Source organism: Arvicanthis niloticus, chromosome 21 (genome assembly GCF_011762505.2).
Source record: "Arvicanthis niloticus isolate mArvNil1 chromosome 21, mArvNil1.pat.X, whole genome shotgun sequence".
In the NCBI taxonomy this organism is placed as follows: domain Eukaryota; kingdom Metazoa; phylum Chordata; class Mammalia; order Rodentia; family Muridae; genus Arvicanthis; species Arvicanthis niloticus.
Genome location: NC_047678.1, coordinates 29,616,979 through 29,641,432, shown reverse-complemented (window position 1 = coordinate 29,641,432; position 24,454 = coordinate 29,616,979). Strand labels below are relative to the sequence as shown.

At 46.2% G+C, this 24,454-nt stretch overlaps 1 protein-coding gene and 1 pseudogene across 3 annotated transcripts in view; one reads left to right on the top strand and one right to left on the bottom strand.

The window, feature by feature from the left end:
* Positions 1 to 14,858: 14,858 nt before the first annotated feature.
* LOC117693685 (crooked neck-like protein 1 pseudogene) lies at positions 14,859 to 17,002 on the bottom strand (annotated as a pseudogene).
* Positions 17,003 to 21,082: 4,080 nt separating this feature from the next.
* LOC117693684 (uncharacterized) overlaps positions 21,083 to 24,454 on the top strand; it is a 122,997-nt gene continuing 119,625 nt past the window's right edge. For 2 of the 3 annotated variants that reach the window (XM_076917976.1, XM_076917977.1), the window contains exons 1-2: positions 21,582 to 21,739; positions 22,695 to 22,771. The gene's annotated coding sequence lies outside the window, so the exon portion shown is untranslated. Of the gene's footprint in view, positions 21,534 to 21,581; positions 21,740 to 22,694; positions 22,772 to 24,454 lie in introns of those variants that run through there. The other variant, XM_076917978.1, reaches the window with a different exon arrangement.

Here is a 24,454-nt window from a genome sequence, read left to right as displayed (position 1 = left end):
GAACTGGTGTTAAGAAACCAGGCAGTAGTGTTGAAAACCCCCATACTCGGGAGACCCTTCCTCAAGCCTCCGGAATCGCGACCACCCAAAAATCACAAGAAACCATACCTGGATGCAATCAGCAGAGGTTTATTAGGGGAGGAGCCGGCGGTCAAAAACGACAAGCTCTTTAGCTCCAAGAGCAGGGTTTTTGGCCACGTGTGGTGGGATAAAGGGTCTTTTATAGCATGGGGTGGGGGGAGGAAGGCATTTTCACGCGCTTACACATGATTGGTTGTTTTACAAATTTTGAACATAGCACTGGGAAGACCAAGGGAGGGGTAACCAAGAACAGTGGAACATTTCAGAGAATCTAGCCCAAATGATCTAGAGTCATGTGAGATCACTCTGCACACTCATTCTTCTCAAAAATGTGGTTTTCACCATGCTATTGTGTCCTATTCTGCCATTTCAGATTACTATCTTTACTTTTTCCGGCTATAGGGCTATGGCCCCACCTAGGTGATAGCATCTTTATCTGTAGTCAGGAATGCCTTCCTGCCTTGGGCGAGGCTTGGGGAATGTAATCCAGCAAGTGTCCTTCACCTGGAATGTGAAGGCCTGAAATCTTATTTTCAGTTCCCAGTTCTGTAAGGCGGAAAAATGTATACATATTTCATAAAATGGCCTTTATAATTTTTCACTCTACAGTGTCACACACTGTTAATCCCAGCACTCTAGAGGCAGAGGCAGGTGGTGGATCTCTGAGTTTGAGGCCAGCTTGGTCTACAGTGAATTCCAGGACAGCCAGAGTTGCACATTGAGACCCTATCTAAACAACCCCCCCCATTGCAAAAAAACCAAACAAACTAACAAAAAAAAAAAAAAAAAACGACAAAAAGGAGTGGCTGGTAGGTAGAGGTCAAATAGGTCTATCGATAATCTAAGGAGCTACTGCAAACAGTAGCTTAATGTGGCAACCAAATATGCCTGCCTTCTAATTCTGTTACTTCAACACTATATTAGGGTTCTCTAGAGTCACAGAACTTATGGATAGTCTCTGTATATAGTAAGGGAATTTGTTATGATGACTTACAATCCGTAGTCCGACTCCCCAACAGTGGTCAGCTGTGAATAGGAAGTCCAAGGATCTAGTAGTTGCTCAGTCCCACAAGGCTAATAGAGTGTAACAGATATACTGGCAAGTAAATGCAAGGAGAAGAAGAGCAAATCTTCTTTCTTCCAATGTCCTTATGTAGGTCTCCAGAAGAAAGTGTGGCCCAGATTAGCGGTGTGTACCACCAAGCCGGGATCTGTGATTTGTTTTGTCCCAGGCTGACCTTGAACTCAGAGGTCTCCTTGCCTTAGTCTCCTGGGATTCATAGCCACTATGCCACAAGATCTCCATGTCAAGATCTAGGTCAGAAACTTGTGTCTCCCAGCCTCAAGATCTGGATCACAGGTGAGCAGTCCAGTTCTGGATTGTAATACATTCCAGATATAGTCAAGTTGAGAACCAGTACAGTAGCCATTACAAATACTGGTGTATTTGTAATGAACCTCACTTGAAACAACAGCAAGAATAAACATGTGCATCATTACCAAAACATTCAAGACTACTGGGGCATCACCTTACATCCGCTTAGTTAGAAAACAACTCAATGTCTAGATTCTAGTGGTTCTTAGGCAAAAGTTTGTCCTGGTTTTCAGTTCTTAATGTTGCTAAGACTCCAACAGATTTGATGATAATTATGAAATGGTAAAGGGCCTGAGAAGATTTCAGTTCAGTTTCCCTGGGACTTGGAGTTCTATGGTAGTTAGTCTCCATCTTGCAAATCTAAACTCAGTTGGGGAAAATCACTTATTAAGAGGTGAATAGTGGGGGCTGGAGAGATGGCTCTGGAGAGAGCGGTTAAGAGCACTGACATCTCTGACAGAGGTTCTGAGTTCACTTTCCAGCAACCACATGGTGGCTCACAACCATCTGTAATGGGATCTGATGCCCTCTTCAAGTGTGTCTCTGAAGACAGCTGCAGTGTACTCATATAAATAAAAAGTAAATAAATCTTTAAAAAAAAAATGAATAGTGGGTTGGCAAGACGGTTCAGTAGATCAAAACATTTGCCACCAAGCTTGATAACCTGAGTATAATCTGCAGGATCCACATGGGATGAGATTCATCCCTCAGCCACAGGTTGTCTCTGACCTGCACATGAATGTGTGATGCTCATGTGCACACACACAATAATCAATGTAATAAAAAAAATCAGTAGCTGGAGAGATGGCTCAGTGGTTAAGAGCGTTTCCCACTCTTACAGAGGACCGGGGCTCAGTTCCCATTGCCCACAGTTTATATAAAACCTACTAACTGCTCATATGTAAATGTGTAGGGCTGAACACTTGGGATGGAATGAGCTATCAGAGAACTTCCCCCTAGAGAAAACTGATTCTCTCTGCTGGCATTGATTAGCTCTTAATCTTACTGCTGGTGGGGAGCTTAAAAAATGTCTTCCATCTATATCAGCATGTCACGTGATGTCATTATGCAGGTCTTGTTTAGGGAAGCATATTTCATGGGGCACAGTTTCCCTGACCTGCTTCATCCAGTCCAGCTTAAGATTGTTTTGAGTCTTAGATCCCTTAACTGGGAAGTATTTAGAAACACCATTATCACCAGGAATCACTCCAATATTATACTTAAATTTTCTTTCAGCAAAACTGCGAGTTCCAAGTTGGAGACCTGGCTCAGTGGTTAGGAACACGTACTACTCCTGCCGAGGATCCAAGTGATTCCCAGCCTCATGTCAGGTTCTCAAGCTCTGAGGAGACCCACACCTTGGGTTTTTGTAGGCACCTGCACGTACTCACACTTAGACACATATACATGATTTAAAAAATCATCAGGCTGGAGAGATGGCTCAGCGGTTTAGAGCACTGACTGCTCTTGCAGAGGTCCTGAGTTCAATTCCCAGCAACCACATGGTGGCTCATAACTATCTGTAATGGGATCTGATGCCCTCTTCTGGTGTGTCTGAAGACAGCTACAGTGTACTCAAATAAATACATCTTTAAAAACAAATCTTTGGGGCTAGAGAGGTGGCTTAGCAGTTATGAGCACCTCCTATTCTTACAAAGGTTTGATTCCTAGCATCCATATGGTGGCTCACACCATTCGTAACTCCACTCCTGAGAACTTGACACCTTCTGGCTTCTGCAGTATCACAAATGCTTATGGTACACAGATACATAGTACACAGTACCCTTTCTAGTGTAGTTGTTATGAGACATGCTGAGAGCTATACTGCTCACAGGACACATATCAAACTCAGTTATGACCAAAGCCCACAGCTTGTAGACATTGCTGCTACTGAGATATTCATTCCCACATTGTACATTTCATTGGTTATTTGGTCACAATTTATGTGAAAATATAGAGAAATGAGAGCATTGAGTATCTGATATATTGAAAAGGTTCTTGCCAGGCGGTGGTGGTGCACACCTTTAGTCCAAGCACTCAGGAGTCAGGGGCAGTTGGATTTCTCAGTTCAAGTCCAACCTGGTCTACACAGTGAGTTCTAGAATGGCCAGGGCCACACAGAAGCCCCGTCACAAACAAACAAACAAACAAACAAACCCTACCCACTCCCCCAAAAGGAAAAGGTTCTTATTAACTGAGAAAATGTTTACCAGCCAAGTTTATGCTGAGAGTTATTTATTGAAGAAACGAATGAATGAATTTGATGCAAGTATCTTCTACTACCAAGTTGTTCTTCTCAAGGAGCTGCTCTCTTTGAACACTCCCTACAGCTTTGTACACAATAGTGTACCCTACCACTGAACTCCAGACCCTGGCTCCCAAATTGGGAATCTTTGAAGAGTCAGTCATACTCCACACGGCTCTCTGAGAACTCAGTAACTTTTATTAGTGTTCAAACTCATCTGAGGAGTGTTCCTGTAAGAGAAATGTTTGCTTAGAGGAACTGAAGTCAGATTAAGAGAAAAGCCAATGCATTGGTAACCACACATACCCACAATCCAGCAGGAGGGTGCTGAACACTGAACTGGGGCTGACTAGAGACATTCTGATCTCATTGCAGGATAAAAAGAAAGCAGAGTAGATATAGGCAGAGAGGAAAAGCAAAGGACGTGGCTGCCTATGTGATTCTGAGGACTCCACTCCAGCAGAACAGATGGGGAGTCGAAGCATTATATTAGAGGCGTGTGGTACCCTGGGATAGAACAGGGGCTGCATGAGGAACAGAATGGGAAACTGATGTCCATATTCAAAGTTTAGCCCTATTGATTTTCAGCTCAGCATATGAGGTAAGTAAGTCTTTCCAGACCTCTGCTTCTTTGAATATGAGATGTAGCTAAGAGCTATGACTTTAAAGATTCTGTGAGGGATCTGGGAGAGGAGATAACAGTAAAGGGGGTGATAGTAGGCAGGAAACAGGGTTGGGGATAAGTGACAAGGACCAGCCCTCCTCCTGTTATATGATACAGATAGAGAACTTGTGCAAGGCTGTGGGGAGGAATGACAACCCATTTATTCAGTCTCTTGCTTCACACCATGAAACACTGCCATAGGCATGTATGTCACTTTGCAAAGCTGAGAACATTTCTTTGTACTTTTCAAGGTTTGGAAATACTGGTCCATAAGATACATATGTACTCAATTTGTTACACTGTCTAAAACCTGGTTGTTCTCCACAATGACTTTAAGTCCTCCCTGCTCCCAGCCATTGTGAGACTACTGCCCTCTTGTCTCCACCAGCACTGATAATGTCCCAGCCTTTCCCAGTATAGCTGGTAAATTGGAATGTCATTATTGTTTCAGTTTGAATTTGTCCAGTTATTCAAGAGCATTTGACCAGGCTTTGCATGTTAATTAGCTCATGATCAAACCCAAGAGCACATCCTGTCCCTAATTTTTGTTTTAGAAACAAGGTTTTACAGTGGAGGCAAGGCTAGCCTCAAAATTACAATCCTTCTGCTGTAGCTCTCAGGTGCTAGCATGTCAGATGTGACTATTTCTTCTGTAAAACTAGTCTTTGCCTATTTTTCTGTGAGTTTTTCTGAATATTAAGGTACAAGTGCATGGCTTTAGTCCCAGCACTCTGGAGGCAGAGGTCGGTGGTTCTCTGTGAGTTCAAGGTCAACCTGGTCTACATAGAGAGTTCCAGGACAGCCAGGGCTACTTAATGAGACTATCTCAAAAAACAAACAAACAAACAAACAAACAAACAAACACTCCAAGGGGCTGGGGGTGCTTAAAGGAAGAAAGAAGAGATACATATCCTTGTTTTCTGCCTGAGATTTGGGACGTTGGGGTGGGAACATTTCCTTCCAGGTTCTGCCAGCTGTCTACTAACTTACCCGAGGTGTTCTTTATGTACCGGAGATCTGGCATCAGCTGGAGTAATCATAGGAATATAATATTTTCTAATACAGTTTTAGAGAAAACTAACATAATCTTAATGTTTAACTCAAAATTTAGGAGAATGGATTGTTACCCTGTTGAGTTATAAATTTTTATTTCTTGCTTTACTCTTAAAAATGAAAAAGGAAAAGAGACTTTACTCTCACATGGTCCATCATGCACTTTAATTACAGTTCTGTCTTCATATCTGGAAAAAATTATATTATGAAATCATTGTTTGTTTTTTATATGTATGTATGTATGTATGTATGTATGTATGTATTTATCTATTTATTTATTGAGGCAATGTTACTGTGTATAACAGTCTGGCTGTCCTGAAAGTCAGTCTGTAGACCAGGCTGTCCTGGAACTCAGAGATAGCCTGCCTCTGCCTCCTGAGTGCTGGGACCAAAGGTATGCACTACTACTAGTTGGCTTGAAATGATTATTTTTGTTTTGTGGTATGCCATAAACCATGACACACCAGTTCTTTCTTGGTGGGACCAGGACAAACAAAGTTAAGAAAGAAATATTTTGTTAATAACTCTGAACACACACACACACACACACACACACACACATATCTGATGCATTTATTTTATGTGTATGTGTGGTTTGCCTGCATGTATGTCTGTGTACCCATGGAGGTTAGAAGAGGGTGAGTTTGGACAGCTTACAATAGCCTGTGATTCTAGCTCCAGGGGATCCAGTGACCTCTTCTGGCTTCCATAGGCTCCTGTATTTACTAATAATGCTATGCTATTTACAAGTGCTATGTGTCTACACATACACACACACATAAAAAATAAAACAGTTCTTTTTGCTGTTGTTGTTGGTTTTTTTCAAGACAGGGTTTCTCTGTATAGCCCTGGCTGTCCTGCTCCTGCCTCCCAAGTGCTGGGATTAAAGGTATGTGCCACCACGGCATATATATGTTTAATGAGACCCTGTTTCAACTAAAAAGACAAACTGGAATCCATGTGAAGAAACAGCCAGTACTGGGCAGCTCTTATGAAGCTAGAAAACACAATGAAATATATATTGTATTTGTATATCTTTTCCTCCAGATTTAAAAGACAGTAATAATATTTATGCCTGTGTTAACTGGTATACAATGGATAAAGGCATAGATGGTATGGCAGTGACAGCTCAAAAAAAGGATGGAATATCTAATAGTTTCATTTGTAATTGTTGTGAATCCAGATTAGATTGCTTTAATGTAGGGGTTGGTCTTGTGTGCTGTGTATTCAGATGCTGACTTCTGTACCCCAAGGTCAAGTTGCAGTCTGGACATGGGCATTTTATTGTCCAGTGTGCTGTAAAGAATGTTCCCCCAATAATCCCTGATTCAATAATAAAAAGCTAGAACCTGTGATTGGGCAGGGAAGAGAGGAAGGGGGAACTTCAGGTCAAGTGAGGGCATCTCAGACAGGGAGAAGGATAGACCATGAGCATATGACCAAAAGAAGCTTGCTCTGAGGACACACATGGAACAGAGCAAGACTCAGTTGGCAAGTGTGATGGTTTGTATGTGCTTGGCCCAGGAAGTGGCACTATTTGGATGTGTGACTTTGTTGGAGCAGGTGTGTCACTGTGGGCATGGGCTTTAATACCCTCAACCAAGCTGCCTGGAAGCCAGCCTTTAGATGAAGATGTAGAACTCTCAGCTCTCCCTGCACCATGCCTGCCTGGATGCTGCCATGTTCCTGACTTGATGACAATGGACTGAACCTCTGAACCTGTAAGCCAGCCCCAATTAAATGTTGTCCTCAGAAGAGTTGCCTTGCTCATGGTGTCTATTCACAGCAGGAAAACCCTAAGACAGCCAATAATGGTGCATTTATCTGGTTGTTAATAGTTGGGTTAGAATAGCTCAGAACCTGCCTGACATCGAGCCAGCAGCTTGTTAATAAATCATGTCTTTTACTTGGGAGCTAAAAGGGAATGACAGAGTTGGGCAGACTCCCCCCATCCCCAGTAAAATTACTGCTGCACTGTAAAGTTTGTTTGTGACCCAAGGGCAACTTCTAAGAGAATATTTAATTTCCTTAATTAATTTGTTTTAATTTTTCTAGAAAGGGTAGTTTTTTTTCTTTTTTCTTTTCTTTTTTTTTTATTTTTATTTATTTATTTATTTATTTTATTTATTTATTTATTTATTTTTTGTAGCCCCTGTTGTCCTAGAACTCAGTATGTAGACCAGGCTGGCCTGAAATTCAGAGCTCTGCCTACCTCTGCCTCCCAAATGTTGGGATTAAAAGTGTGCACCACCACCACCAGGTAAATATACTTTATTATAATTATTTTTGGTTTTGTTGGCTTGTTTTAGATGGATGTACTGTGCAGCTTTGGCAGGCCTAGACCTTGCTGTGTATACCAGACTGGCCTCCAGTTCACAGTCATCTGCCTGTGTCTGTCTCCTGAGTGCCAGGACCACACATGTATACCATAATTATTTTTGAGTTGTTGGAGATATTGAACACAGGGCCTCACATATAACAAGAAAGAATTCTATCACTGAGCTATCTCTATAGCTCAAGAAAACAGCTTTATGTTTATATATGTATATGTATGTGTGTGTGTGTGTGTGTGTGTGTGTCTGTGTGTGTGTGTGTCTGTGTGATGTATGTGTGTGCTGTCTACTCATCTGTGTGTAGGTACCTGCTTCACTGTGTATGTGTGGACAACCTGCTCTATCTTCATTTACTTTATTTTCTTGAAATAGGGTCTTTCACTGATCCCAGAGCTAACCCTGACAAGCCACAGTGGTCCTCTTGCCTCTGCTCTTCAGAACTGGGGTTACAGGCAAGCAGCCATGGCTGCCTTCCTCAGGTGGAATAGGGGATTTGAACTCTGTTCTTTATACTGCTGTCACAAACATGGTCCCCCTGAATCATTTCCCCAATCTCTAATTTTTTAAATATAGTAAAAGTGAGCTTGTATATAACAGCGCCTCTTTGTCTATTGTGCTATGGGTATGTGTTACAGTTATCTATGCCAGTCAAGGAGGGAGGGATGTTTGACCTAGCCATGTGTGATGTGCAGACTTCTGTGCCTTGGATCAAAGACTTGGGCATTTTGTAGTTGTTTTCAAAAGCTAAATGTCACAGGCCCCAAACTAAACCACTGACAGGATGAACATTAAAAAAAAAAAAAAAAAGGTAATCTATGTGGGGGAATAATCTGCATTTAAAGACCAATAAACCATTAGTTGGGCAAACTTATCACCCAGCTCACTTCTGCTCCCCATCCTCTCCTCCTCATCACACTTCTTTTTCTGCCCATCCCCCCTCCTCGTTAAGACATGTTTTAATTACATATTTTATGTGTGTGCATGAGCATGTGTTTGTGTACGTGTGTGGCATGGTGTATGTGTGGAGGTGAGGACAATTTCTAGAATTTAGGGTTGTCCTTCTACCATGTGAGTCCTTAGGATCAAACACCAAGTCATCAGGCTTGGGATCAAGTGCCTTTACCTGCCGAGCCTTCTCACCAGCCCATCTCTGCTTCATTAGGCTATTCCGTAGCCGGGTGAAACCACTGGGCTATGGTCACATGATCTGAATCCTGTGCCCACTTGCTACTGAGTTCCCTCCATTTGGTCATTGTCCATGCCAGGCACTGCACTCTGACCTCTGTGGCTTTCTGTTTCTGCATTATTGGACCAGGATCCCATTCAACTTTGGGGAGTAAGAGGAGAGAGGGAAGAAATGGAAAAAGCAAGTAATGGAGGGGTGTGTGAAGGGAAGAATGGGAGTGGCTGAGGCCAGGGATAATAAAATGAAGACTCACAGAATTCTGGAGCAGAACTGGCACTCACCCTGGTAGGTTTCTTGGTGACTGCCACATATAGGCTCACTGACCTTGAAGTAGGGGAGTATGCAGCACATCTGTATATTCTTGATTCACAAGGCCTGAAGTGAGACACTTGGGCCCCTCTTCAGCACTTTACCCTCGCCCATGTCTCATGCCTTACTTACTTAGCCCTCATCCCTGACTCTCTTGGGCAGAGCTATGCCTGCAGTGCTTGTCCCTATTCCCTATCTGTCCCTTGGCTGTCCTCCCAGCCGAGGCCTCTGACATGCACCAAACACCATCACCTCCCCAAAGGGCTTGTGCCAGCCTTCATGGACAACACTCACCAGTCAGGTTTCCGAGGTGCCAGGTTGGCCAGGTCCTAGGGAGAGAGGAGACAATGCATCAGGGGCAAGGCCCAGCCTGAGAGGGAGTGCAGAGACTGGGCATAGAGGCAGAAAAAGGCAGGCAGGCAAGGAAGTTAGTAGGGTGGGAACAGAGACAGCTAGAGAAGGATGCAGCACAAGCACGGAGGGGCCTCCCAGGTACTCACCACTTCCTCAATGACAGGCTCTGGCTTGGCAGCCTCCAGCTGCTCCTTCACCTTCTCCTCCACTAGAGGGGGGAAAGAACAACACAGGCCTGGTGGGTGGGAGCTGTTCCTCCAGACTTAACAGCCAAAAGGGCCCCAGGGAAGAGGAGGGACACCACTCAGCAGCAACCCTGGAAGACATCTGGTCTCCTAGGTTGAAGGCAGACCCCAGGGCCCAGAAAGGGACAGAGCAGGCTATAGCTGGAGTGGACAAGGCCCGGGCCTCAGGCTTCCAGATACAAAATGGGAGGAGCCTGTGTCCATGGGAGCTATGGCACTAAAAGGGAAGGTCCTAGGGATGGCCTCTAGGTCTGGCATGGCTGGAGTCTGGGTGCCTTATCTTCCCTTTCATCCCACCTCAGACTCATGACAGGCACCTCCTGCCTCCAGTAAGTCCCTAGGTCTCTCTCTGAGTGTCCCCTTCTGGGGACCCATGCCTGAAACGGAACAATGTGGACAGCCTTCAGACCTGTCACCAGGGATGTGTTTCTCTGACATTCCTTTCTTCTGCCAAACTTAAGTTCTGGTAGCCTCCTGGTAGAGGCCTAGGGCCAGTTTCTCATCACCCTCCCACCCTGTGGGGTGCCCATGCCACCCTCCACTACTCCATGGGGCAGGGAGAGGAGTAGCAATGAACAATAGGGCAACTTCTGAATTTTTGATGAGGTATTTACTCATTCATTACTTGCACAATGGAAAGTTGGTATCAAGAATTAAAAACTAAGATTCTTGGATAAGCATGGTGGCACTTGGGAGGCAGAGGCAGGTAGATGTCTGTGAGCTTAAGGCCAGCCTGGTCTAGAAAGTAAGCTCCACAGTGAGACCCTGTTTCAAAACCAAACGAAGCCAGATCTTTCAGGACAAAGGATAAATCTGCTCCTGTGACTAGGAGGTTCCCTCTTCACCCTACATCTGTCACCCTCAGTCAAAGGAGTGGGGAATCTGGACAAGGCTCTCTCTGGCCTTTGTGTTGCTGCTGGTTGTCCCCTGAGGCTCTATGGTTAGCTTCTCTCTGGGGTCTTTCATTCTGCCCCTCTCCCCAGCAATACAGGACTCACCATATTGTCTTGCTGCCCAAGGATCTCAGGTCACTTCTACTCCTCATGCCCTGAGGACCTGTGGCCCACTCCAGGTTGGAGGTACAAGGGGCCTCCTCCCTGCCCTCCTGACCTTTTTATGTATGTTCCCTGAGAAGGTGTGTGAATGCCCCAGACGGCTCTCTCTGACTTGGTACCTCTTCTCTGAGGGTGACTGGAAGGAGCCTGGGGAAAAAGAGGTCCATGTACCTGCAACTGGTTTGGCCTGGGGGACCCGACACCTCTTCAGGTCTTCACCCTCTGGGACATAGTTCTGAAGCCTGAGTTCCCTGTGAGAGCAGAGCACAAGCACACCTCAGTGCAGGAGTGGGATGGGATGCCTGCTTCCCATGTGCAAGTTCCATGTTTCCTCCTCCTGTCTGGAGGTAGCTAAGTAAAGGGAAGCACAGAACTTAACCATCGCCCTCTCTCTCTCTCTCTCTCTCTCTCTCTCTCTCTCTCTCTCACACACACACACACACACACACACACACACGTTCCCCAGAAACTGGGCCATTGTTACTGAGGACACTAGCATCTACTGGGTTGTCTCCATTTGACAGTAATGGGAACTGAGGGTATGCCATTTTCATGAGGTCACACAGCAGAGATTGTACATCTGAGAACAAGGCTAAGCCAGAGCTCCTGGATTGCATAGTGCCTCAATGACAAAGCCCTCCATACCAGCTCTCCTAACCCAGCCAAACCTCCTCAGAACCTTTAAGTCTTACAGCCAGTGTATGTCACACAGTCCATCACTTTCAGTGGAAAGGGTCTGTGTATACTGGGCCAAGTGATATGAAGATGAGAGAGAGAGAGAGAGAGACAGAGAGAGACAGAGAGAGACAGAGAGAGACAGAGAGAGACAGAGAGATTGAGATACAGAGAGACAGAGAAGAGTGACAGAGAGAGACACTCTCTGTGTTCAAAAGTGTAGGTGGGGGGCTTTATATTACATACAAAGGTTCCAGAAGGTGGCTTCTGGGCCTGAGGCTATAGTTGATTTGACCAACACAAAGGAGACACAAGAGGCTGATCTGTTTGACACCTGATGGGTGTGGCCCACAAAGGCCATGGGGACAAGGCTTAACCATATGTCATGATCTGCTCACATGCTGGTGAGACTTACAAAGCTCAAACCCTGACAGCTCTTTTGAATGCAACTAGAAAATCCTCAAACCTAGGGGTGTGGAATCCCAGAAACCAGAATTCCCCAGCAGGAGCCCAGGTTTTTATCCACTACCTGCAGGCAGTCTCCCAGCTCAGCAGCTCATCAAATCCAAATCAAATAGAGAGAGGACTGTCCCTAGGAAGAGGGGACCTGGCTACCCCACAGGGCAACAAGTTGACAGTTCCTGATGGGTCCCTGGGCTTAATTAAGGTAGGTGTGGACAGTGGACAGACCCTAGGCCAGAGGCACAGAAGAAAGAGCTATTTCCCCACTCTGTCTTGAACTGTGGTCCCTCAGAAAGTCCTAGGTTTTCAGGACAGCCTTCCAACCATGAGAGCTCTGCCTAGGCTAGGCTAAGAGTGCTGCTGGCTTCCCCAGTCCATGAGAGGGTTAAGTCATTCCACAGGTGAGGTGCACGATGCCTGTGGCCACATAACTAACTAGTGGCCATGTCCCCAGCTAACATACCAACATACCACCTCTTCCCTCCTGCCAAGGTCCCTGGGGCTAGGCTAAACACGGGGAGTGCCGGTACCCAAGTGCCCATCCCACACATCTAGGGGTACCCTACAGGCCCTGTTCCCTATGCCTGCTCAGGTCTGGAGTGAGCAACAGGTCACTGGGGTGCACAGTGAGAAGTGGAGCCTATCTGCTGCCATGGCTTTGTTCCCCACAGGGTGGAAAGAAAAGAGGAACAGAAACTGGATGTGGAAAGAAAACAGCAGGGATTAGTGAGGAGAGTAAAAAAAATAATTCCAACCCCACAACCAGATCCAGGGTCCATGAGTAATAAGAGACTACTGCGTAGCTTCACCTGCCACCCCGTGTTCTCAGATGGCCACCAGCATGAAGGGGGCCCAAAGCCTGAATCCCTGTGTCCCTGGCCCACTGACAAAGGGCAGGAGTCTCAGGAAAAGGGGCACTGGGTTGTGCTTTGGGCTTTTCTAAGCAAGTCCAAGATTTAACTCTCTTTCCACAAACAACAAACTGGGGCACAGAGACAGTTTAAACATCCACTGGTCGGCCTTGGAGAACCAAGCCAAGAAGGATTGCAGGGGAGCACGTGGAGCTAAGAAATAACAAGGGCCTCTTTTGAACCCCTGACTCTTGCTAATGGTGTCTGAAAAGCAGGGCTCCCTGCAACCTCACAGGCTGGAGAGAGAAGAAGAATGTAGCAGAGCCCAGGAGGAGAGGGCCCTGGCAAAGCTCTGGGCTACCCACTGTGACCCCATCTTAAGAACGGGGTGAGCCTGCAGCATACCACTTTGCCAGAGATAGAAATAGTCTCTACAATCCCAGGGCAGGTAGATCACCCCTCAGCAGGGAGTGCGATATAACTGGGCACCTCATCAGTCCCACAAGGGAGGATCAGGGAACCCCTAGGCGAGGTGTTGTTGGGAGGGGCACGAAGCTCTCTATGGAGAAAAAAAAAAAAACAAACCAGAATTTCAGATGGGCTCCAACATAAATAACATCCATGGGTCATTGAAATCCATGGATGTACTGGAACGATCAGAAATGGACTTGAGACAGGAGAATTGCAAATTTGAGGGTAGCCTGAACCTCACAGTAAGACTGTCTCCCCAAAACATAAAAGAATTAATTTTCCACTCTGTTTTCTATTTCTGCAGGGTTTGGTTGTTGTTGTCTGTCTGTCTCTGTCTTTGTCTCTGTCTGTCTGTCTGTATGTATATATGTATGTATGTATGTATGTATGTCTACAGTGTGTGTGGGTGTGTGCACATGCACCACAGAGGTCAGAGGACAACTTGTAGGAGTGAGTCCTCTCCAACATGGGTACCAGGACTGAACTCAGGTTTGTCTGTGGGGAACAGGATGAGACTTATACTAGAAGAAAAATAAATAGTATTTATTATCCACAGACTCAATGAAATTGTAATCAAAATGCCAGCTTGTTTCCCTGTCTTTAGTTGACATCAGCAAGCTGGTTGTTAGAGGGAGTGAGAGCAGAGGAGAGTCTGGAGACAGTCTCAAACTGTAGCTCAGGGGAGTCTCAAACTTGTAACAATCGTCCTGCCTCAGCCTTGCTAGTGCTGGGATGCCGGGTGAGCCACTACATCCAGCATGACTGTAAAGTTTATAAGGAAAGAAAGGATTAGAACAGCAGAAGTGATTCTGGAAAACCTCTTATGGACGATGGGATGGCCACCCTGGCCAGGCCATGAGACCAACTTGGCTGGGGAAGCAGGGGCAGGACCCTAGGGTGCTGGTCCCATGGCTCCTCAGCTGCATACCCTGGCCTTACAATGTTTCTGGTTAGACAGCTCAATCTGTGAAATGTGGCCACTCGGCTTCCTCCCAGCACTATCTACTCTGTCAAGTGAACATGGCTCTGTCTGTGCTGTCTCCTGCTCCTCCCCCTCGTGGTCACATGTGCTCACCTCTATGCCATGCACCCACCTTGCTGTTTCCCCAGCTATTGTCCTAGCTGTAAAGTTAGCACAGTGTGTTCTCTAAGAACTAGTTAGGTAGGTTCAAGCTCTGCCTGTCTGTAACCATCTCAGGAGGGACCATTGTAGCCTCCCTCGGCCACAAGTCAACTGGGTTCACCTGAAAGGGGGGCTGGGAATGAAAGGGGCTGGAGGGCGAGAAGAGATGAAGCCAAGACAAAGTTCTCTGATCAAGGCCCAAAGCTTTAATGTGCGGCTCTCAATTTAAAGGGGAAGACCCAACCCACAACCCCTCCTGGTTCCAGATGGGTTGGATAATCCATAGTTGTTCCAGGTCACAGTCAGAGATGTCTCAAGGCAAGCCCAGGGGCAGTTCTGCTTCTGTGTTCAGGGCAGCCAAGGTGGGTAACTCCACCTAGATCCCGTCACTTGACCTTGTTGTGGTAACCAAGGTCTCTTCAGGCTTGCTCATGGTTGGGGGGAAGGTACACTGTTCCACAGCTTCTCTTTCCTGTCGCTGTTTCTTCCAAAGCTTGGCCATCGCCAGAAGCTTGAGGTTAGGCTGGTTGGCAGCATCCTCTGGAAAGATGTAGTCATAGACTTCTACCCATCTGGCATCAGACCCATCGTCGGCCTGGACCTTTCTTCTCTTCTTGACCTTTTCTGGCATGAGTTTGTCTACTCTCTCCTTGTCTGATGCTGTTCCAAATTTATCTTCAAACTTTAGCCAGGATTCCAGCAACATAAGCCTCTCTTCTTTTTCCTCACAGTTTCTCATGGTCTTGTTAGCTTCTTCATAAATCTGTCTGCATTTAGCCACACTTCCTTCTTCTTTCCCAGAAGATAACTCAAACTGAGCAAAACTAATCCATACCTTGACGTGCTGCGTTCGCTGAAGCAACTGTCGGTAAAGGTTTCTTGTTCTCTCAGTTTCTTCCTGCTCAATCTCAAAATCAATATATGATTTCCAAAGTACCTCTGGCATATCCAAGCGTGGCTGGCTGATGGCTAATTCATATATTGCCCGAGCTCTCTCAATATCACCAAGGATTGTCTCTAATTCTGCAAACTTAATCCATGACGTACAATTTTCAGGTCCAAATTCCAAAAACTTTTCATAAAGCTTTCTGCATCTGTCAAATTCTCGAAGCTGTAGTTCCAGTTCTATGTAACCTTTGAATAACTTGTTCTTTGGACATTTGCCTATGGAAGTTCCCAGAGCTCTTCTGGCAAATGGCAGATTTTTCTGTCTTATTTCAAACTGTGCGTAATATAACCACATTTTGGCAAACGTGAACTTTTTGTGAGGAATTAGTTCCAAAGACGCTTGATATACCTGTCTTGCCCTCTCAGGATCCTTGGCCTCCAGCTCTTCATAGAGTGCATAGTTAATCCAGAGGTAGATGTAGCGCTTCCAGTGCCTCTTCTCCTGGATGGGTGGCACATTGGCAATGGCTCTCTCATAGACTTCCCGCACAGTGTCAGCTTCTGCATCACTTTCCACCAAGCGTAAATAATCAAACCATGCATCATAATTGTGTGGATCAGCCTTCACTTCTTCTTCATACTGGAATCTCCGCTTGCTCACGAGGATATCTTCTATACCCCTCCGGTCACCAAACTTCTTCTCAAAGAGGGTATAGTTTTTAAAGAGTTCTTGGGCTTCTTGTTTTGGAATCCTATCCAGGGCATATCTGTAGATAACTCGTACCCTTTCAAATTCTTTCTGGTTTTCCTCAAATTTAGCAAAGGCCACATACAGGTGTTCGTCCATATGCTCATCCCCAAAAAACTCAACCGCTCTCTCGTAGACTCTCCGAGCTTGAGCAAAATAAGCATGCTTCTCTTCAAACCGAGCATACTTGATCCAGTTCTTCACAGCAGGGTGCACGAGCACAAAGCGTTCATAAATGGTGCGGGCCTTCTCCACCTCTTTGTATCTCAGCTCAAAGTTGATATAGGAGTGCCAGGCCTGCTCCTCAGGCTGCCATTCCATCCAGCGTTCAAACACCTGCCGAGCACCAGGAGGATTGTTCAACATCTCCTCCATGTGTGTGTACTTGTACCAGAACTGGTCGACTCGTGGCAGAGTTGTTACGGCACGGTCCCAGATATTTCGGGCATGGTTGACCTGGCGGTTCTTCATTTCCATTTCTGCATATTTCAGCCAGAGTGGAATAGTCCGGTTGTTGACATCTAAAGCACGCTCGTATATGGATCGAGCCCTTTGAATCTCCTTTAGACTTTCCTCCCATTGTGCATATTTTATCCAGTTGCTAATCGCAGTTCCATTTTTTCTTATGTTATCTTCAAAAGTCTCCCTTTTCCGTAGTTTGTAATCCTCTAATTCTTCTTTGTCTGTGATCTTCTGCTGAGGTGGAGGCGGGAGGAGCTCGAGTTCTCTTTCTTTAGATTCTCTTAGAAGCTGCTCAGCAGTTATCTGTACCTCTGCAGGCGCTTTGTTTTTCACCTTGGCCACTTTAGGAATCCGCTGTTTCCCGGCTGCTGTGGAGGCCGCCATGATTGCAGAGGTGGAAAACAAGCGACCCTGGCCCACACCCGGACTTCAGAAACCGACTTCAAGAAACAGCCCGCGCTGCAGAGCCAGCCCACAACAAACTAGATTCCGGAACCTGTTGGGGACCGCACTAGCCCGAGGTTGGGTCAGCCAAAATAATGTTGCAGCCCAGGCAAAATGTTGAGGCCCGGGCCGACCCACGTTTGGGCGGCCACTGTATCCCGGCCCAAGCTGCTGCTCTGGTCTGTGGGTCAAGGTTCCAGCAAGAGCGAGGGTGACAGCAGATTCTACCTAATGTCAGAGATTTGTCTCTGATGATCCCTCTATATTCTCTGATCTCTGGTTCTGTCTTCTATAGTCTCCCTAATGTCTTCTATCGTCTCAATTCTGATCTGTTCTGTCTCTGCCTTTTATATGTCTCACTTCTAAGCCACGCCTCTAAGTTACACCTTTAATCATGCCCTTAGGGCTTGTCTCTAACTCTGATTTCTATAATCTCACACACCTTTAATCTCAAGGTATCTAAACCAAGATTATCAGAGTGTTCTCAGCTGTTGTAGGCGATTGTAATTCAAATCTCATGTCAGGGTATATGGCTCAAGATGGCTGCAAAGCTGATAGCCACTTTTTGCTAAAAGTCAGCACCCAATAGGTCCCCCTTTTTAAATGTTTTATTAAAAGGGAAGGCTGGGAAAACTTACGGAAACCGTGCCTGTCCTAGGTTGGAGCAAAGGACCCCAGCCTCCCTTTCCCGTCCTTGGATACTCAACAGCCATTGGTTGAGCTCCTGTCTTAGGATGGTGAGGCCTCCCTTCTTTTAGGGGCAAGGGTCTCGGTATGCTCTCTTACCCGTCACTGACTATCCAGTTTAGTGCGTAAGTTAGGGGATATACCTCATTAGTCTTGATGACAGAGGTTTTACAATCCCTTGCTTCCAGCCTGTAATAATGGACCTGTGTGGGTTTCATTTGAATAGCATCTCATAAAAAGCCATCAGTTTGTTGAACCGCGTGGACCCAAAAGACAAGAGACTTAACAACGCCTGAATAGTTCGTATGACAGCAACAGTCTTTTTAAAGGGCAACATATAACTCCCTCTATCAGAGGAGTAAAAAGTGTAAGCCTCTTCTATTCTGTTTATAAATGTCTTATATCAGAATCTAAACCTATATAAATACAAAACTAATCATAGCTTTGATCTAAAGAAAACTAAGGAAATCCCTGTTCCTGCTCTAGTCAATCTCAAACCCAAAAAACAACTATAGTAACTGTGGTAGTGTGTTTTCTCCTGGGTCTAAACAATCTAAATTCCCACTAAATCTAAAACAATCTAGTTCCCCACTAAATCATAAGTCAGGGAATCAAGAGTCCAATAGAGCTACCCTGGAGATATGGGTGGTGATGTCTTCTTCAGCACTGATAACTTCCCAAGTCAGGTTTACTCGTTGATCTGTTCCAGTTTGAAGGCAATTGTGAAGCATCTTCATGTTTCCTGTGAAGAAAAAATACGCTTCTCAGGGGGTTTCTCCTCCCTGGATTTGTTATTGTTGTCTATTTGTTTAATCAGTCTCTCTGGCAGCCAACGTGCAGCATCTGCAGTTTGGGAATATATGCAAACAGAACCTCTTCCCCAGATAAGCACTGGGTCTGGCCCATTCCAGGTTCCAGTTAATGGATCTTTCCAGAGGACTGTTGCATTTTTTTTTTTTTTTTGTATCAGGATGCCAGAATCTATCTGCAGCAGATTTTCCTTCAGAATCCAAATTTAAAAAATTTAAAATGAAGAGTGCATGATGAAGGATATTTCTGGGGGATCCCTTGGTAGGGTACCATTCCCCCTTTTTAATTTTTTCAAATTGACATTTAATGGTTTGATGTGCCCTTTCTACTATACCTTGGCCCTGTGGATTATATGGAATACCCGTTTTATGTAGTATTCCCAATCTTTCACAAAATTGGTGGAAACTGGAGCTTGTATAACCTGGGCCATTGTCAGTTTTTATCTGTTTAGGCACACCCATTACAGCGATTGTAGCAAGCATATGAGCAATCACATGCTTGCTTGCTTCTCCAGTTTGTAATGTTGCATAGATGAAACCACTGTATGTGTCTACACGTACATGTATATATTTTTGCTTGCCAAATTCATTATAATGAGTAACATCCATTTGCCAGATACTGTTTGGTATCAGTCCCTTTGGATTTACACCCAAATGAGGAACTGGTAAAAGCTTAGCACATGATTGACATTGTTTAACAATTTGTCTAGCTTGTTCTCTAGTAATTTTAAACATACCTTTTAAAGTTTTGGAATTAAGGTGATGTAACTCATGAGCCTTTATGGCCTGATCCAAATTAGATGGCAGATCTGATAAAGTCACTGCAGCTATATGAGTAGCTAGTTCTGCCTTGGTATTTCCTTCAGAGAGAGGACCTGGTAGCCCTGGCTAACCTGGAATTCACTCTGTAGACCAGGCTGGCCTTGAATTTAGAAATCCACCAGCCTCTGCCTCCTGAGCGCTGGGATTAAAGGCGTGTGCCACCACCACCTGGCAGATCCAAGTTAGATAATCTCTTCTTCACTTTTTACTAATCCTTTCCCTGGGCGAAAATCCAGGGTTTATCATTTGAGCTGTGATTATTTCATTAGGGCTGCACATAATCAATCCCAACTGGGATAACAGATCTCTGCCCCAGAGATTAATGGGAAGGCCTGAGATCCCATTTCTGGGATTAGTACTGTGTGGGTGGCAGAACTGAGGTCCAGTCCTGCGCTTCCTGATGTTGCTCGACTGAGTTCAGAAAGGGATTGGTGTTTGTTGGTAAGAAACTGACTGCTCCATAAGCCTGTTTTGGCTTGCATCGGTTCAGGGCCTGGAGCTGGCCCCTGTTCCGTTTCCCTGATTATGGGAAAGGGTATTACCTTGTGCGTCTTGTTTAGACCTACAATCACTAGCCCAATGCCTTCCAAGTTTGCAAATTGGGCAGAGCCCAGGCTGTTTTCTGGGCGGTCTCTGGCTTAACTCATTTTCTACTTTGCGATCTCTTGCAAAGTGTCCAGGCTTACCACATTTAAAACATGCCTTTCTTTCTTTACTTGCCAAAAAATCTCTTACTGATCTGACCGTTGGATTTCAGGGGGAAGGCGAGAGGCCTTCCAGAAGGTCAGGGGATCTGACTGTCAGGTTTCAAGAGACTGAGCGCTCCTACTTGGGAGGAGACGTGGAATCCTTCTCCATCTGGGGTTGTGACCAAATGTAGTTAAGAGTTATTTGTCCAGCCGTGGCAGGGGTAAGCTATCTGTGTTTTATGTACCACCCGTGAGAGGGGTGAGCTATTTGTGTTGTTTTTTTATATGTGTGTGTCTTTTCTTGGCAAATCATTTGTGTGTTAGCTGTTAATCTACTGTGTTAAACATCTTGAGTTAAAAACAGGTAACATGATTGCCGGCAGAGAGAGATCCTTGGGCAGCAAGGCAAGATGGTGAGTCCTGTATTGCTGGGGAGAGGGGCAGAATGAAAGACCCCAGAGAGAAGCTAACCATAGAGCCTCAGGGGACAACCAGCAGCAACACAAAGGCCAGAGAGAGCCTTGTCCAGATTCCCCACTCCTTTGACTGAGGGTGACAGATGTAGGGTGAAGAGGGAACCTCCTAGTCACAGGAGCAGATTTATCCTTGGTCCTGAAGGATCTGGCTTCCTTTGGTTTTGAGACAGGGTCTCACTGTGGAGCTTACTTTCTAGACCAGGCTGGCCTTAAGCTCACAGACATCTACCTCTGCCTCCCAAGTGCCACCATGCTTATCCAAGAATCTTAGTTTTTCTTGATACCAACTTTCCATTGTGCAAGTAATGAATGAGTAAATACCTCATCAAAAATTCAGAAGTTGCCCTATTGTTCATTGCTACTCCTCTCCCTGCCCCATGGAGTAGTGGAGGGTGGCACGGGCACCCCACAGGGTGGGAGGGTGATGAGAAACTGGCCCTAGGCCTCTACCAGGAGGCTACCAGAACTTAAGTTTGGCAGAAGAAAGGAATGTCAGAGAAACACATCCCTGGTGACAGGTCTGAAGGCTGTCCACATTGTTCCGTTTCAGGCATGGGTCCCCAGAAGGGGACACTCAGAGAGAGACCTAGGGACTTACTGGAGGCAGGAGGTGCCTGTCATGAGTCTGAGGTGGGATGAAAGGGAAGATAAGGCACCCAGACTCCAGCCATGCCAGACCTAGAGGCCATCCCTAGGACCTTCCCTTTTAGTGCCATAGCTCCCATGGACACAGGCTCCTCCCATTTTGTATCTGGAAGCCTGAGGCCCGGGCCTTGTCCACTCCAGCTATAGCCTGCTCTGTCCCTTTCTGGGCCCTGGGGTCTGCCTTCAACCTAGGAGACCAGATGTCTTCCAGGGTTGCTGCTGAGTGGTGTCCCTCCTCTTCCCTGGGGCCCTTTTGGCTGTTAAGTCTGGAGGAACAGCTCCCACCCACCAGGCCTGTGTTGTTCTTTCCCCCCTCTAGTGGAGGAGAAGGTGAAGGAGCAGCTGGAGGCTGCCAAGCCAGAGCCTGTCATTGAGGAAGTGGTGAGTACCTGGGAGGCCCCTCCGTGCTTGTGCTGCATCCTTCTCTAGCTGTCTCTGTTCCCACCCTACTAACTTCCTTGCCTGCCTGCCTTTTTCTGCCTCTATGCCCAGTCTCTGCACTCCCTCTCAGGCTGGGCCTTGCCCCTGATGCATTGTCTCCTCTCTCCCTAGGACCTGGCCAACCTGGCACCTCGGAAACCTGACTGGTGAGTGTTGTCCATGAAGGCTGGCACAAGCCCTTTGGGGAGGTGATGGTGTTTGGTGCATGTCAGAGGCCTCGGCTGGGAGGACAGCCAAGGGACAGATAGGGAATAGGGACAAGCACTGCAGGCATAGCTCTGCCCAAGAGAGTCAGGGATGAGGGCTAAGTAAGTAAGTCATGAGACATGGGCGAGGGTAAAGTGCTGAAGAGGGGCCCGAGGGATGAAAGAGCAGGCATCCTTTCGAGCCTCTTCTGTAGGGGGGAAAACTCACCTACTCTGGGGGCTCCGACTTAGCAGTGCACCCCTGTGTGCTCAGGATACCACAGTGAAGAGACGGATGGGCAAGCAGATAGGGCTTAGGCCTCTGTTGTAACTGTGAAGTAGGGAACCCAATCTCTTCAAGCCTGGAAGCCCCTCTGAGTGAGCTGAGAATATGGGTGAGGGAAGGTGCTGTAGGCACGTCTCTTGGTGCCTGTAGATCTGTGGGGTGGGTGACAGCACCTACCACAGTGCTTTAATTTGATGAAAAAGCCATGAGGTGTATGCTGAAGGAACTCCTGAACTAGAGAACTCAGGGTGATTTTAGGAGTTCTGGAAGCCCCAAGAGTGGGGGTGGGAGGCCGTGGCCAGAGGGGGAATAGGGCTGACAGTTGGCCACCACAAGTTCCTCTCTGATGCTGACTTAGGGGACATAGAAGGTGGATCCCAAGGAGCCAGCCACCATTCTGTTTCAGTCTTCTACCTTGACTGAGTGTGTGGTAGGCGTCCCCTTCTCTCAGTTACCTTGGTGGAGTTAGGAAGGCTGATGGATGATAGAATCCAGAAGAGCAGAGAAGGTAGCATCATGCTCTCCCCAGAGCAGCATCTCAGGCAGGATAAATATCAAAGCCCTGCAGGAAGATCCCAGGGCCACACCATGCTAACCCTTAGCTTCTGTTTCCCCTCTCTCCTGATGTAGAGATCTCAAGAGAGATGTGGCCAAGAAGCTGGAGAAGCTGGAGAAGCGGACCCAGAGAGCCATTGCAGAGCTGATCCGTAAGTGCACTCTGGCCAGTGGAGGCCTGCCCTTGGAGCAGTGACTTCAGCACAGGCCTTTTTTACTTGTCTGCTCTCTCTCCATCCAGGTGAACGGCTGAAAGGCCAGGAGGAAAGCCTGGCCTCTGCAGTGGCTGCCAATATTGAACAAGAGGCCTGTGACTCCGACTGACATGTTTTCCTGGTTTAATTTCTTCAGCACACACATCTCCTGTCATGTAAATGGTGCTTTTTAACTTCTGTAAATAAACTTTTATTTAGTAGAGGCATGTCGCTTCTAGTTTTCTAAAGACTGGCAGAGTTCTTGCAGTTTTGACATCAGAGAAGACCTAATAGGGGCTGGAGAGATGACTCAGGGTTGAGAGCACTGACTGCTCTTCCAGAGGTCCTGAGTTCAGTTCCCAGCAGCAACCACATGGTGGCTCACAGCCATCTGTAATGGGATCCAATGCCCTCTTCTGGTATTTCTTAAGACAGTGAATGTGTACTCAGATACATTAAATAAATTTAAAGAGGAGAGAGAGAGAGAAATAGTGTGTGTGTGTGTGTGTGTGTGTGTGTGTGTGAGAGAGAGAGAGAGAGAGAGAGAGACAGAGACAGAGACAGAGAGACAGAGAGAGAGAGAGAGAGAAAGAGAGAACCTAATAGTAGTTTCAGTATAGAAGAGTTTCCACTGACATTATTTTAGGAATTCTTCCAGGATCATCATTAAGAATTAAGAAATCATCTATTTGTGGGGCCGTGGTGGCCCACGCCTTTAATCCCAGCACTTGGGAGGCAAAGGCAGATGGATTTCTGAGTTCAAGGCCAGACTGGTCTACAGAGTGAGTTCCAGGATGGCCAGGACTACACAGAGAAACCCTGTCTCAAAAAAACTAAAAAAGAAAACAAAAAGAAATTGTCTATATAGCATCACAAGACAGTACATCTTCATTGTTCTCCAGAGATCTGCTCATTAAGTAGGGTTAATACCTAGTGATTGTTACATATATTTAATAACAGGAAACATCAACAGCAGGAATCTTTCCTAAACATGAATTTCTGATGGGCCTTGCCTACCCTAGTTCTGTCATAAATTAGAATCCAAAGTGGACCCATCTCAGGAATGTCACCTGCTAGTTTTTAGCTTCTCCTAAGTTGGCTCCTGACAGTTCATTTTAGGGCTTCCTCTCCCCCTAACTCATTCAGTGTGCTGGTCCCTGTATGTTGTGTTCCTTTCATACAGTGGCCCACCTTTGGAAGACAGTGCCGAGGACTTAGCTCATGCAGTAAAGTGTGTGTGCACACAGAAGTTAGGACACCCAAAAAGTAAATAAAATCTCTCAGATGACAGTTTCAGATCTTCGTGTGGCTGTAGATAACCTGTAACACCAGCAGTCCAGGGAGGCAGGGGGATCAGGAGTTCAGATCATCCAGCTACAGGCCAGCTTGAGGTTCACCCAAGGATGTGGGAGAGAGAAATGGCTAATATACTGACATCTTTTGGAAAGATCAGTAGGGTTGACTGCTGAGCAAGACTGATGGAAGACATAAGAACCAGGACTGAGATGAGAGTGTCATAGTCCACAGACATCCAACTACATAGGTACATTACAGATTCAAGTGTAGCAAGGGCTGGAGAGATGGCTCAGGGGTAAAAGTCAGTCCTTGCTGTGCACCCCAGACAACCTGTGCTGGAGTCCT